Genomic DNA, 16,474 nt, shown 5'->3' with positions numbered 1-16,474 from the left:
TATTGAATGAAGATGTGTGCTAAACTTTATCTAGGTGTAAGGGATTAACCTTGATGCCGAGTGACCTCCATTTTACAATGGTGTTAAGAAGTATGTAAGCCGCTAAGGATCCAGAGTTATTGTGACTAAGAAAAGACAGAAACCCAGACACGGCTAATAACAGATCAAGACCAGATAAATTAGACCTGCCAAAGACCTTGGCAATTCAGACAGGGCGTCTTGCGTTACCTTTTGATAAAACACATGTCAAAATGATTAGGACATCTTAAAACAGACAGCTATATTTAAATTCAAAACTTGACTTTTCTTTTAAAAGTCAAGCTTAGCACCACCCCAACAGTCTTTAGACTTTGTATATGGTCAGTAGGGCAGCACACCACATTAAAAGATCAGAAAGAAAGGCATGGGATGTGGGAGAAATGGGAACAATCTTGGGTTTTTTAAAGGAAAGTCAAGATTCGTATGCCATTTCAGCAGTCTAGATCTCTAATATACTCCTCTCTCGGCCTGCAGCCCTTTTGTAGTGTTGTGAAACCCCTAACACTAATGCCCCGTACACACGTGCAGATTATCTGAAGACTTTTGTCTTCAGATTTACCTTTTCTATGTAGTGCAAGGGCCTGCCGGATTGCATACAAATTGAAAGTGTTTAGGTTTGACCTCATATTATATGGTTTTGGTAAGTCTGCAGACAAAAGTCTTCAGATAATCTGCACGTGTGTACGGGGCATTAGTGTGCTAATTAAAGTGGACCTTCACTGAATCTGAGCATAAACCAAAAACGCTATTTTTAATTCATTTTTAATATTCAAAGAAAACTCATCCACCCATATCGCTACTTTATTTTGTTGAGAAATCACTTTGAAAAACAGCCCCCTAGCATTTCTGGCCATTTTGAGTAAGGGCAAATGATTCATGTAGCATTTACTTCCTGAAATCCATCTGCCCTTCGCTTAAGCATGCATGGAGACTCCAGGAGCCCTGAAGACTCCTGGGATGTAGGACCTCATTTGCCTAGGCAAGAAACCAGAAAGTAACTGAGAAAAATTTAAGAAATAAGTTTAAAAAAAAAAGTAGATGTGATCTACTTTCCGATCTATTTACCAATACTAGCAGTTTGAGGATTAAAAATAATCAATGTTGATTGGGAGAGTGATGTTCCACTTTAATTTGTAAAGGGACTGCAAAGATATCGAGCAGAAGAAAATTGTGATGCAAAGCATCTACCTCCTGCACTCAGATACAAGGCTCCCACTTCACTCCTATCACGGGACTCCTACTTGACATCCTCAATGGCAAGGCCTTGCTGCCCACTATGACCCGGTTGGTCGACCACAAGCTACAAACAAAAACAAAAAGATATGACACAATCCATCAAATGACAGTCCACAGTCAAGGTAATTGAACGTGTTTCGAGGCTTCATATGTATCTGATATGCTGGCTTACAACCCATGTTTGTGAGTATTTATATTTTTACTTGATATTAATAAAGCCCTATTGAGGATAATGCGCTAGGCCAGTGCGCCCTCTTTTTGTTTTGTTTGTAGCTTGTGGTCGACCACCCAGGTCATAGTGGGCAGCGAGGCCTTGCCATTGAGGATGCCAAGTAGGAGTCCCGTGATGGGAGTGAAGTGGGAGCCTTATATCTGAGCGCAGGAGGTAGATGCTTTGCATCACAATTCTGAGCCCAGTCTGTCCAAACATGTTCCAAATATCTGTCTGTATCCTGCAGCATGTCACCGGTTTTTAGTCGCACTTCTAGCATGTTCGATAGTCTTCTGTAGCATTACATATACTGATTATTCTGTGTGGCCCCTTGGTGATGTCGGGAGTCACAGTTGAGGGCCCCCCTCAACCACATTTAAGGGTAAGTTGACCACCCCTGCTCCAACCTATGCATTTTAGTTAATTTCTTTATTTGCATTATAATTTGAATTGTACAGGTACTGATCTTTTTAATTCATTTATGTGGTATATTTTAACATAAATGGCAAATCCTCTAGAAAGACGTAATCTTTCAAACCCTCTGCACAGTTATCCTTGGCATTGGTCATGAAAGTTTTTTTGGTTTTCTGTGATTATGAAGCCAAACAAAGGATTTAGGCCTGAGAAGTTCAGGTTTTGTGTTCTGCGTCCTTTATGAAATTTTGAATATGTAGATGTATTCAGTAAACAGGGAGCAGTAACACAGACAGTGGGGTTTCCATTTACTGCAGTCAGATCAATTGAGAAATGTTATCTGATTTCTCTGTGGGTTGCTAATTTGCCTATTATGAGTATTATTTTCAAATAAATTTGCTAACCAAATCATTTTTTTTAAAATGTACATTTCATGTGCATGGTATCTTTTTAAAATCTCTTCTTTTTAATGCGATCATATTGCTGAGCTTGTTGTTTTATCCTTAACAACTCTAATTAGCATCTCAATGAGGAAGCCCAAAAATTACAGCCCAATATCTAATTAGAGGCTTTGCATCTGTAACTGCACTTCCAGCTGCCGTGTTTTGATTAATTTATAATTTAATATCCCTGTTCCCTTCCATTTTTCCTGAGATAGTTTTACTCGGGGTGCTAATACTTAGGACAACCGTACAGAGCTAGGTATATGGCGTGGTTCGCGTTGGCATGTGCCCAAATTCTTTCTGGCTTACTGTGTATACTAATACATTAAGGAGAGGTAATGGCTACATGTTATATATAACACACTTTGCCTGTCTGTGCACAGAAGGTCAAGGAGTTGGTTTGAGGATTAAGTTGCTGTATATGTTTAGGGTATGCAAAATTATAATGCAAAAAAATAACTTCCAAAAGTCAGAATTAGACTGTAGACTAATATATATATTAGTTTCTTGAAATATGTATTTGTAATGTAGCCCTCAGAGTGGTTACCTTTGCATTACTTGATGCAATGTTATGTCTGTCTGTAGCTGTATGTTAGTATGAAGACTTGGAAAATTTGAGGGAAAAAGAAGAGGACAACCAATAAGGTGACCGGATTCAGTCACAGAAAGTATGAACATGTTGTTGCGAAGACTCGAGTAGAACACAATCCACGTGGTTGCCAGATGTTGACATTAATTTTAAGACACTAAAGAGTACACTTTTGAGAAGAAAGAAAAAACAATCCCCTCTGGGTGATACGAATTCCTGAATGGGAAGGTCTGTTCATTATAAATCGGCTGATACACTTTCATTGTTCTAATGAGGGAAGTGTTTGCATTCCTTTTAAGGCTCGTACACACTTTACGAAAACCGGAGGAAATATCCTCCAATTTTTGTCTCTCATGCTCAGCGGTCATAACCGTTTTTAGTTGACCGTGCATAATGGTCACAAAATTTCTCAATTGATTTTTTTTTTTTTGGGACGTTTGTACCTAGACTTCCGGGTCATCAACAACTTCAGATCATGCGCGGTCTTTCGTATCCGATTTTTCGCAGGCGTGCTGCATACACATTAAACGAAAATTGGTTGCGCTGGGGATGGACGATAAAAAGCTTGGTGTTTATCCCTTTTCATTGAAAATTTCGGCATCGGCTCCTGAAAGTTGTGTACACATTAGCCGAAAATCGTACGATTTTACCTCCAACTGGAGTTTTCGGCAGATTTTCTACAAGTGTGTACCCAACTTTAGGCGTAATTAACCCTTGAAGTATCTCATCAAAAATGCAATTACTATTGCAGGGGGTGCCTAAATGTATCTTGTACCTTTAGTGTCTAATGTCGAGGAGAATCTAAGGGCCATTTACACAAGCAGGACATTACATTTTTGGGGACGTTCTGTACACTATTTGTGTACAGAAAGCCTCTATGTAGCCATATTGCTTTGCAGTTTACATAAAATTGACAGCACCTGCAGATTGAAAAGAAAGCATTTTTCATTAGCAATTAACTACAATATGGCTTTTGTCTCAAATATATGCAATTCTTTTTTGATTTTCCGTTATTATTCACAAGTGTCGTTGCCCTTTTAAAGATTGAAAGATTTTCTGCATGAATTTTTATATAATTTTCACAATACGGTGCATTTGTGAATGATTGGTCTGTAAAAAGTCATTTACCATGGCCCCTTGTCTGTAAACTAAGCACAGTCTAAACCGACATTTTCTGTGGTAGCCTTTCAAAATCCCAGGAATGAACTGTCAGGTGCAGTACAGTAACCTTTACTGGTAGGTTAGGTCAGCAAATAAGTAGCTTTTCTGTGGGCGAAATACTTGTTCATTGCACTTGGCTCCAACATGGCCAAATGGGCCCTAGATAATAGATTGTTCCCCTTCAAAAGAGCTGGGGTTACTTCAAATAAAGATGTCATTACTTGGATTAAGTGTACTTTTACAAGATCTATATTTTTTGGCATGCATTGTATGTATTCTGTTATTTTTGTTACAGACTACTCTGAGTGCTCCACTTTTAGTAAATCTACCCCACTGTGTTGGTCAGTATGGATCCCCTGTGGAATTTATCACCATTGCTGCTGAGTTATTGAACACGGCTTTATTGCATAGGTATCAATCTGTTTCCAGAATCTTACAAAGTCCTACTTCAGAAATGTAGGACACTCGTTTGCCAGGATTCTTTGGCGTCTTCCTAGGCCCCTTTTCTCGATAAGTTTTTCAAGCACTTTTGCATTACAAAAAGCACCTGAAAAGCTCAAGAAAAATTTTTCCCCTTAAAATCAATGAATGCTTTCACACTGGTGGGGTGTGCTTGCGATGCGGTGAAAAAAATCTGGCTTGCAGCGTTGGAGCATGTTTGGGTCACTAAAAAACACTCCACCCCATTGAAATAAATGGATAGCGCCTCAAAAACGTCCCACTGCATTTTTGGTGCAGTTTTTGACTCACATTTTCTGCCGCCCGCAAACGGTGACAGTGTGAAAGGGGCCTTAGGATTGCTTCTCTTTATATTTATGTGGTGTTATACAGTATAGTCCATATGTAATCCATCACTTTTCTCCTCAGTCATATGAGTGTAGAGGTGACGGACTCACAGATGATCAGCAGACTTGTGGGAATAATGTTGGGAACTTCCCAATAATATGAAAGGGTATGCTGTGATCATTCCACTCATGTGGCAGGATAAAACTAAGTACACTGAGGCATGTATACAGTAAGGTGATCTGGCCCTTGTCATATATAGCTTAAAAAGCAAGATGAGGCACATTAGAATACAGCAGCTACTGTACGTAGAAAAGGGCAGAGCAGATAATTCTAGCTTTAAAAGGATGATATTGCTTTCCATATTGCAGGAATTGGAATGATCAATTTCTTTCCACCAGGAGTCCCCTCCATATACACTATATAACCACAAGTACTGGAACGCTTGCCTTTACACGCACATTAAATCTAATGGCATCCCAGTCTTAGTCCATAGGGTTCAATATTAAGTTGGCCCACCCTTTGCAGCTATAACAGCTCCAAACCTCTCAGTCAAGGCTGTCCACAAGGTTTAGGAGTTCTTCTTCGGGAATGTTTGAGCATTTATCCAGAAGTGCATTTGTGAGGTCAGGCACTGATTTTGGATGTGAAGACCTGCCTTGCAGTCTCCGCTATAATTCATCCCAAAGGTGTTCTATTGGGTTGAGCTCAGGACTATTTTTTTAGACCTTGCTTTGTGCACTGGTCCAAATCATTTGGTGAACGTGGAATTATGGTGTAGGGTGGTTTTTCAGAGGTTGGGCTTGGCCCCTTAGTTCCAGTAAAGGGAACTCTTAAGGCATCAGCATACCAAGACATTTTGGACAATGTCATGCTCCCAACTTTGTGGGAACAGTTTGGGGATGGCCCCTTCCTGTTCCAACATGACTGCACACCAGTGCACCAACAAGGTCCATAAAGACATGGATGAGCAAGTTTGGGGTGGAGGAACTTGACTGGCCTGCACAGAGTCCTGACCTCAACCCGACAGAACACCTTTTGGGATGAATTAGAGCGGAGAGTACGAGCCAGGCATTCTCGTCCACATGAGTGCCTGACCTCACAAGTGCGCTTCTGGAAGAATGGTTAATCTTTCCCATAGACACACTCCTAAACCTTGTGGACAGCCTTGCCAGAAGAGTTGAAGCTGTTATAGCTGCAAAGGGTGGGCCAACTCAATATTGAACCCTACGGACTAAGACTGGGATGCCATTAAAGTTCATGTGTGTGTAAAGGCAGGCGTCTCAAAAATGTTGGTAATATAGTGTATTTTCTTTTAGTGGGTCCATAGAGCTGAAGACCAGGCCCCATTTATCTTCAAGTGTTGGAAGTAGCTGCCTTTGTGTCCCCATGGTCCATTTACTACTTGGGGTATTTCATCATATATCATTTAGGACTAATATTTTCTTTGTCATCTGAATTGCATGTTACCTCTCTCCAGGCTATACCAGATCTGTGTATGTATGACATTTTCTGTGTTTGTCAATGCATTTTTATATTTTACATGAGGAAACATGTACTTTGACTTTAGTGGCCCTTTAAGTAAAATTTCACCCTAGCAATCATTTACTGGAGGAAGCATGACTCCTCGTCATTTTTAGCATACATTCTTTGCGCATTGCCTTCAAATTAATGTTCGACCATTACCATATCAGTATGTTGCCGTTACAACAGATTCCTTTAATCAGAGCATTCTGTGTTACGTCCAAGAGGCAGCGGGGTAGAAAGAATAAATAGGGACCTATTACAAAGCATTCAGAATCATTAATGCACAATCCTAGTTTATAAATAACAGACATTGAATTGTTCATCACACCTCCATCCAGATACCCCTGCTGTGGCTGGCATTTCACAGAGAATGAGTCTGCCCGCCTGTGGAATGACTAATCCTCTATTTATTGAAAAAGGAGCCTTTATATTAACTCCCCAATTAATAAAAATAAATCTCTTTTAAGCCAAGAGCCACCGTGGATATTCATTCAATTTTTCACTCCTCGTTATTCTGCTGTCTTCCCCCTCACTTGCAGATTATCTGAAGCAGTTGTGACTCAACGTGTCGTTAAAGCTGAAAAATAGCTGCAACTTTTCTTGGGATTAAACCTTTGCAGGAAATGGCCAAAGTGATATTGATCACATAAGCAGCAATGTTGGTGAGCTGGCTGGTCTGTGTCCCCCAAAACAAGTGGAAAGAGATCCCTGCTGAATGATCACCACGTGTTATCAAAGGGCAGTTCACCGTTATTTGGTCTTTTTTTTTTTTTTGAGCAAAGTTGCATCATCCCAGATTGACTAGCAAAAGTGATAGAGATCATTTACTGAAATTGAAAGTAATGCTAAGGGATTTAAAAAAAAAAAAAAAAAGAGACTTTACAACGACAAACATATTATATTTACCTCCTCTGTGCAGTTGTTTTTCACAGAGCAGCCTAGATCCTCCTCTTCTCGGGTCCCTAATTGCTGCTCCTGGCCCTCCCTCCTATTGAGTGCCCCTACAGCAAGCAGCTTGCTATGGGGGCACCCGAGCTGAGCTGCAGCTCTGTGTGACCATTCAGACATGGAGCTGCTGTTCAGCACCGCCCCCCTCTCTCTTCTGATTGGCTAACTGACTTTGACAGCCACAGGAGCCAATTGCGCCATGGCTGTATCTTAGCCAATCAGGAGGGAGAATCCCAGGACGGCCGAGGGACTCGTGGACATCGCTCGACAGAGAGTGGGCACAGGTAAGTATTAGGGGTGCTGGGGGGCTGCTACACACAGAAGGTTTTTAATCTTGATGCTTAGAATGCATTAAGATCAAAAACATTCCTGACTTTACATCTCCTTTAAAGCCTGGTACACACTAATCTTTTTTTTTTTTTTCAACCCAGCGGGCTGTTAGTATAGCGATCTCCCTGATCAGCTATTGTTTTCTGATAGTGGGCTGGCCCCCTTGCCAGAACACATCCCCCATTGGCTGAAAGTGCTGATCGGGTCATGCCCTTTTTCGGTCATGCCCCTTCGAGAGAAGCCGGCCGAATGTCGGCCAGTTTATATTGGACCAACCCATGCCACACGATATACGGCCGGTGTGTACGGCCCTTAGCCAGAGGCCGTTTTTATAATTAAAAAACAAAAAAAAGTATCTGCAATATTGGCAATGCCATACCTATTCAACAGCATTGGTATACAAAAACTGTATACAAAATACTCATAAATTGGTCAGTTTTGCTATAATTCAGTAAAGTTTTACTTAGAGTGTAACTAAACTTAATATGTGAACATTTGGAACTATTAATTGCACCTGAACAGTACCCTAAAAATGTACCCTTTACACGGAATACCTTCCTAAAAATAGCAGTGGATCTCCTGGCATGGTTGCCTATGCACTTAAGCACCTACAGCCTCAGGGCTGGTATTCTGCCGAAAACTCCAACTTGCCAAAAATCTCCAACCACAACCTTTCCGGTGATTACAACAGCAATAATTGGAAATTTCAACAAGTTGCTGTTTTTACAGACCACCAGCAGACTATTCACTCCGGTACACGCTATGAGTGGACATTGTTGGACCACCAGATACTAAGCAACAACATGGCGGCGACAACTTTTTTTTCCTTCTTCCCCAGTGTTCTGTGAAGGCTGCCGGTGGTCTATGAAAACAGAAACCCGTCTAAATCTCCAATTATTGCTGCTGTAGATTTATCGGAAGTGACTGGATTGGAGATTTTGGCTAGTTGGAGTTTTCAGCAGGACACCAGTTCACAATGGGAGCACACGTACGTTTTGAAGCAAATTAGTTTGAATGGGCTGCAAAATGCACTGGGCCTTATAAAAAGTTGTGCTTGCATAGGGTGAAGGAAATGTGGTGGCCCTTTGGGTTCGAAGCTTTGAGTATAGAAGGTAAGCAGCTTTTTCTGTATGTGATTTTGCATTGAGTGGTGAAGACTTTGTGGATAGGTTCTAGTTTTAAGTGTAAGGTCTGCTTTAAGATAGTAAGGAATGTGCAACTTCATTGTATTGTGTGTTTTTAGCTAAAGAAAGGTGAAAAACCATATGGCTGTACTTTTTTTATAAGGCAGTAGAAAGAGCTTTAATGGTATTATGCAACATATAATAGCCCACAGAGACCAAACAAGCGGCTGTGGCTTGATTTCCGAGTACTTGTCTTTGGAAAGAAACTGAAAAGCAGATTACAGGACATCCTCCACTGTTAGAACTCCTAACTCATGGCATCAGATAAGTGTGTAAGAATAATTATAAAAGTACAAACTGTCACAGTGGAGATGACTAAAGTTATAGTGCATGAGCCGACGAAAGTCCAAGAACCAGCTCAAAATAAACAGCTGGATGGATTCCTAAATGCACAAAATTGAACTGGATACTAACATTTTATAGGTAGTAACACCAGGGGTGGATGACCTAGGGAATATTCAATTACCTCCTACCTACCTACTTGGATCATGCTTTTGTGGTTTTTTTTTTATTTTTTTTTTTTTATACTTTCCTTTGGATCAACTGTGAGTTTAGAATTGTGTATATGGAGGTTTTTTTTGTTTTTCATGTTTTTTTTTTTTTTTCATTCTTTTTTTCTGTTGGTTATACTAGATGGATTTATGTCTTTTATTCAACCTGACTAACTATGTAACAATCTATAAAGATTTTATGTGGATCATATTAAAATGTTACTTATCCTTTTATATGCTATGTTATGCTCCAGGCATACAATAATGATCAGCAGAGTGGCATGTTTATTCCATGTCCATGTTCTATAGAATGTGCAACCCCAGCAAATCCTCGGTTGCATGGTGATTGGTGTGCCTTATGCCAACACATTTTTGTGATTTTTTTTTTTTTTTCAAGTCTGTTTTTCATTTATGGGAAGCGTTTTGTGGTTATTTTGCTGTTTTATCCAATTTAAAAGAAAGGAACAGGAAACACATTTATAAAGCTGCAAAATTTTATTTTAACTGGTTGTTGCTTAAGAAACAAAAATCAAAGCATAAACACACTGCAATAATAATTTCCCCTTCTCATTACCAGTTCTACCCTTCTGCATTTACCATAGATCTGTGGGCAATCTGTTGCAGGAGCCATAGTCTACGGCATACTGACGCGCCACGGGGTACTGCACATGAGTGGCTTTTCTGAACAGGTGCTAATGGAAGGGTCATCTACTTGAAAGCTTGCAGGGGGATGGGTTTTTTTTTTTTTTTTTTTGGTTTTCTTAGTTTTTTCTGAGATGATCACATGATGATGCAAATGGAGCTTGTACATACGTTGGCCATCCTTCAAAATTGTTTTGGGTGGAGCATGATGAGCAAGCTACTCACTGAGGGGGGAACCTCTGGGTGAGTCTAGGATGGAAAAGGACCTGGGGGTACTGGTAGACAACAGGCTTGGCCGCTGCAAGCAAAGCCAACAGAATACTGGGATATATAAAAAAAAAGGGGATTCACTCCAGAAATAAAGAGATTATTCTTCCACTCTACAAGACTCTGGTCCGGCCACATCTGGAATATGCTGTCCAGTTCTGGGCACCGGTCCTCAGGAAGGATGTGCTGGAACTGGAGAAAGTCCAGAGAAGGGCAACAAAAATAATTAGGGGAATGGAGGACATCAGCTATGAGGAAAGACTACAAGCACTGAACTTATTCTCTCTGGAGAAGAGACGATTGAGGGGGGATATGATATCAATGTACAAATACTGTACTGGCGACCCTAGCATATGGAAAAACCTATTCAGAGAAAGGAGATACAATAAGACACGTGGCCACTCACTAAAACTAGAGGAAAGGCGGTTTAACCTTAAAATACGCAAGGGGGTTCTTCACTGTAAGAGCAGTAAGGATGTGGAATTCTCTTCCACAAGCAGTCGTATCAGGGAGCATTGATAGTTTCAAAAAACTATTAGATGGGCATCTTAACCACTTAACGACCAGCCACGTAGATCTACGTCGGCTGACTTTGAGTGGTTATACCGGGATGATGCCTCTAGCTAGAGGCATCATCCCGGTACCGTTGTTTGAAGCCGGCGGTCGGCTTTCCGTCGGTAACGATCGATGCGGCTCGGGAGCCGCTCGATCGTTACCCGGGGGGGCGGGAGGGGACGTCCCCCCCCCTCCCGCCGCCTTCCGCGGCTTTGCTCGGGGCTCCCGTCCCACCGGGAGCCCCGAGCACCCAGCCGGCACGTCCGCCGGCTGGATGGAGTCCCGATGAATGCCGGAAACGGCATCGATCGGGTCTCCGATGACGTAACCCGGAGGCGGCGTCCATGACGTCACATCCGGGTTACTGTGCCGCAAAAGGCGGCAGATTTAAAAAACGGCTGTATGCAAAAATGCCGTTTTTGGCGTTTTGCATACAGGGAAGTGTAGTGGAGGGGTCGAGGGTCTTTTAGACCCTCGATCCCTCCATAAAGTGTACCTGTCACACATATTGCTGTCACAAGGGATGTTTACATTGCTTGTGACAGCAATAAAAGTGATCAGATTTTTTTTTTTTTTTAAAAACCTGTAATAAAGTTAAAAAAAAAGAAAAAATAAATAGGAAAAAAAAAAAAAAAAAAAATTTAGCCGCCCCCGTCACCCTTAGCTCGCGCACAAAAAAAAACGTATACGCAAGTCGAGCCGCAAATGAAATCGCTGTTCAAACCACACATGTGAGGTATCGCCGCGATCGCCAGAGCGTGGGCAATAATTTAAAAAAAAGAGCTACACTCTAACTCTAAACTGGTAACCGTTAAATACATTTAAAGCGTCGCAGATTGAGATCTCTATTGACCGTAGTTTGTCGCCATCCCACGGGGGGGCGCAATTTTAAACCGTAACATGTTTGGTATCTATTTACTCGGCGTGACATGTTCTTTCACAATATACAAAAAAAAATGGGCTAACTTTACTGTTTAGTATTTTTTAAAATTAGTGAAATGGGATTTTTCAAATTTTTTCCAAAAAAATGGTGTTTTAAAGACCGCTGCGCAAATACCGCGTGACAAAAAATTTTGCAATGACCGACATTTTATTCTCCAGAGTCTTTGCTAAAAAAATATATATAATGTTTGGGGGTTCTAAGTAGTTTTCTAGGAAAAAATACTGGTTTTAACTTGTGAACAAAAAGTGTCCGAAATAGGGCTGGGGGTAAAGTGGTTAAAGACCACAACATACAGGGGTATACAATATAATATAAATGAATCATTGAAAACCATTGGTCTGAGATATAAAATTTAAAGTAGAGTTAAAACAAAGTATCACACATTGGTTAGACGACCACCCTCCAACTTGTTTGCAAAATTGCTTTGTGAAAACTAAAGCTGCATAGAAGTGCAATCTCACTACATTTAAGTTGCTTAAGTTTTTTTTTTTGGAAGGGCCACATGGCATCACTGGTCTAAGGTAAGCACTTTTTTTTTTTTTTGGGAGGGGGGGGGGGGGTTCTGCTAAAAGGATGTTTGCTTTTATACATCAGATGAATGATCCGCCTTATCAAATATATATTTTTGGTAACTCCATGTTTTTTTCCTTTCATTATTATAGAGTTCTGAACAAATGTACCTCTTCATAAGAATTATTAATGACTCTTTGTTAGCTATTTTGGTTTTCTTTTTTTATTGTGAAATGACGAAGCCCTAGAAAAGGCCGACATATGTTGTCCGCTGTATTGAAAACCTGCCAGAGATGATGAAATGTTTGTTCCCTCTTTGGGCTTCTATTTCAACTCTCGTCTTTAACCTACTGAGGTCACAGGAAGTCATCATTTTCCCAACACTGACTTGTTAGCATTTCACAACTGGAATTCAAAGTTTACTATTTCATGTTTTTTTTTTCTTTGTTTCTTATGTCACTGAAAGTTGCAGACAAGTGTGGGTCGGGGGTGAAGCCCCCCCACCGCATCCCCTTCATTTTCTATTCTGTACTAATAAAATGATTCCTGGAGTGTGAGCAGTGGGGCTCATTCACTCTATACATCTTAATAAAACAATGAAATGTGGGGTTAGACCACCCTTTATCCCAATGTAAAGTAATGCACATTATACAGTTAAAGTAAAAATCAGCACAACCAATTGAAGTAAAACTAAAAAAATAAAAAATAAAAAACAACCAAAATACATAAGGTAACTAAAGACGTGTTCCTTTCCTCCTTTCTTTTTATTTATTTTTTTTATTTTTTGTAGTTTTGGATAGAGTGGAGAGGCAATAGAACAACTGTCGGTTTTATTCCCAAAAGAAACAAAACTGTTACTGTAACTGCCTAAAAATGTTAGTTGGAGTTTGGCTTTAATTTGTTAGTGTATCTAAATCTGCTTGTCCATCCAACGCTCCCCTCCCCCCAGACTGACAATGCTGCTGTCCTAAGGTGCCCCTGTTCTCCTTCATCCAGAGTAGGGGCACTCTAATACAGGAGGTGTGCTATTGGCAAGAAAACGAGTGCAGCAACCACATCTAATGATTGGAAAGCTGCAATATATTACATTTTTGGTTTAATACTGGTTTAAAGCGGAACTAAAGTCTGCAAACACTGAACCCCTTTACTCCCTCCCCAGCACCGTTCTCTTCTCCTCGAGTCTTTGGTAGTCTTGACTGGCGCTCTGGCAATGACCTAATTTCTGTGCATGCACACTGGAGTTAATTCATTCTGGTATCAAGGTGTTCTGGGGATATTCACTGAACGGTGCAAGCGCAGCACTGTGTACATTCTAAACAAGATTACAGGTAAGTTTTTTTTTTTTTTTTTTTTTTTTTTCTTTTTCTTTATTGCAGAAGAGATGAAGCATGTGTTTTCTGCAATAAAGAGCTGCCTGCTCACATTTGTTTTATTTTTGCCCTATACCTCCACTTTACACTTGGCCTATAAGTAGCTTTCCATACTGATTCTGTGACCTGTTTTTGTAGGTAGGCCCAGGGCTTTTTTTCTCAGAAAATAGGTGCAGGAACTCAACCACGACCACCCCCCCCCCCCTTCCCAAAGCTCCCCTCTCCCCCTCCCCAAAGCTCCCCTCTCCCCCTCCCACACACACTCAAAGCCGCATCAAATAGTGGCTGTGGTTCAGTTTCACTGACAGGGGCAGGGTCCTAAAAGGGCATTAAATACTAGAAGTGCATTACATACAGAGTGCAGACTTCAGGGGTGCGCTACGTGCAGAGTTCTGGGATACATTATGTACAGAGTGCATAGTTCAGGGGTGCGCTACGTGCAGAGTTTAGGGATGCATTTTCTACAGAGTGCAGAGTTCAGAGATGCGCTAGGTGCAGAGATCAGGGATGCATTGTCTACAGGGTGCAGAGTTCAGGAATGCATTATGTAGAGAGTGTAGAGTTCAGGGTGCGCTATGTGCAGAGATTAGGGATGCATTATGTACAGAGTGCAGAGTTCAGGGGTGCACTACATGCAGCATTCAGGGATGCATTATGTACAGAGTGCAGAGTTCAGGGATGCATTATGTACAGGGTGCAGAGTTCAGGGATACATTATGTACAGAGTGCAGAGTTCAGGGATACATTATGTACAGAGTGCAGAGTTCAGGGATACATTATGTACAGAGTGCAGAGTTCAGGAATACATTATGTACAGAGTGCAGAGTTCAGGGATGCATTATGTACAGAGTGCAGAGTTCAGGGATGCATTATGTACAGGGTGCAGAGATCAGGGATGCATTATGTACAGGGTGCAGAGATCAGGGATGCATTATGGTACAGGGTGCAGAGTTCAGGGATGCATTATGTACAGAGTGCAGAGTTCAGGGATGCATTATGTACAGAGTGCAGAGTTCAGGGATGCATTATGTACAGAGTGCAGAGTTCAGGGATGCATTATGTACAGAGTGCAGAGTTCAGGGATGCATTATGTACAGAGTTCAGAGGTTCGCTGCATATAGAATGCAGAGTTCAGGGACGAGCTATATACAGAGTGCAGAGTTCAGCCTTCTTCCACAGCAGCTTGCCTCTGCATTCCCTATCCACATCTCACTTTCACCACTCTTCAGCTCTGACCTCTGCATTCAACCCCCCTCCACTTCTCCTATATTCTCCCCCCCCCCTCAAAAGCTCCACCATCTTCCACCTTACTTCTCTTGTTGCATTAAACTGAAGCACCCAGATGACTCTTGTACCTCCCCGCACATTGTAGGTGGTTCCACCTCTCTCACTTGCATGAAGATCATCCTCTGGGGGTGTTGCCATCTGTACTGCACCAGGGTGCACCTGCATCTTCCTTGTCCCCATCCTGCACTTAGTGGGAACCACTTGGCAGGTCAGATCTATGGGAGTCAAGCTGTCACTTGTAAACACAAAAGCTGGATTTCTGTGTTTACAAGCGATAGTGGTGAGCAAAGAGCCTGAGCCAGAGGTGGTTGAACGGAGTTCCACCAAGTTCCAGCTGAAAAAAAAAAAGCCCTGGGTAGACCTAAATGCACAGCTGTCGTGGGTTCCTCTAAAAGTCAGCATGATATACGTTTGCTGATCATACACAGAATGTGGATATTCATTCTCTTTCTGGAGAATAACACAACATCCGCCTGATCCTTATGTGTTGCTTACTAAGTGTCAGGCTTTAGTTCCTGAGGTCCTTAGAGTATCGCGGTGTCATCACATGAGTCTAACAAAACTAACATAAAGAAGCCCAAGCGAGTCCTAAACAAAGCCCTGTTGTTTGTTGTATTATCATTTATTAACCCTCATTATTTAACCACAAGGCCTCCCCTCCTGCTCTTGGCCGGCTGCTCATCTCATTTTGGAAGCAGCAGAGAAGTGAGCTGGAATGTGATGACTGCGGGGCCGGCTTAGCTCCAGACTGGGAAGCAAACCATTGGGACCCGTCCTAGCTGTGAGCGCAGTGCCAGCACGTTTTATGTACTGGAGAAAACAGGCTTCATTTCTGCAACGCAGGACATATATTTGGGCAACATGCTGCCGATTACTGGCATGGGCTTCCTACTTCCAGGAAAGCCACTGATCTAATGTAACAGTCTCACTGGAATTCCATTCTTGTTCATTTAAAGCTGAATTCTATGCAGATATGAAACACACATTGATGCAGCTCTGTTGTAAATGTATTTTAAAAATGCACGCAGTGGAAGTACCTGAATCTGACCTGGTATCCGGTACTTGCAATCCCTGTACAGCAGAGCAGAAGTGCGAGAGGAAGAAGCAGCTAGGGCAGCCAATCAGTTTGTGTGCTGACTAGGAGCTTGATGTGAGGAGGAAAGAGCAGAGAGATGAAAACATCCCTGCCACCTCCTATCATTGTCCAGTCACAGGTTGGGGTGGATAGTGGGGATCGGCCGATTATGGGGGGGGTGATATTTACTTTTTTTGAATTATCAGTATTGGCCACAAACTTGTTGATATGACCGATTATTGCTTCGTGGTTGTACCGGAGTGGTACCTGCAGTTACAGGCATTACCCCAGTACCCTTTTTTTAGAGCCTATGGACTTCTTTCTTGTAATAACAACCAATGCGTCTAAGTAGCCGCTTGGCTATTATTACAAACAGCGGGAGGGGAAATCTCCCCCCCCCCTGCTGCTCCACTCGGGTCTCCTGTCCCACCGGGAGGCCCAAACGACAAGCCGGCACATACACCGGCTG

Source organism: Pelophylax lessonae (assembly GCF_965119305.1).
Source record: "Pelophylax lessonae genome assembly, chromosome: 12".
NCBI classification, from domain to species: domain Eukaryota; kingdom Metazoa; phylum Chordata; class Amphibia; order Anura; family Ranidae; genus Pelophylax; species Pelophylax lessonae.
The sequence above is the reverse complement of the archived record's forward strand: the minus strand, read 5'-3'. Positions refer to the sequence as shown.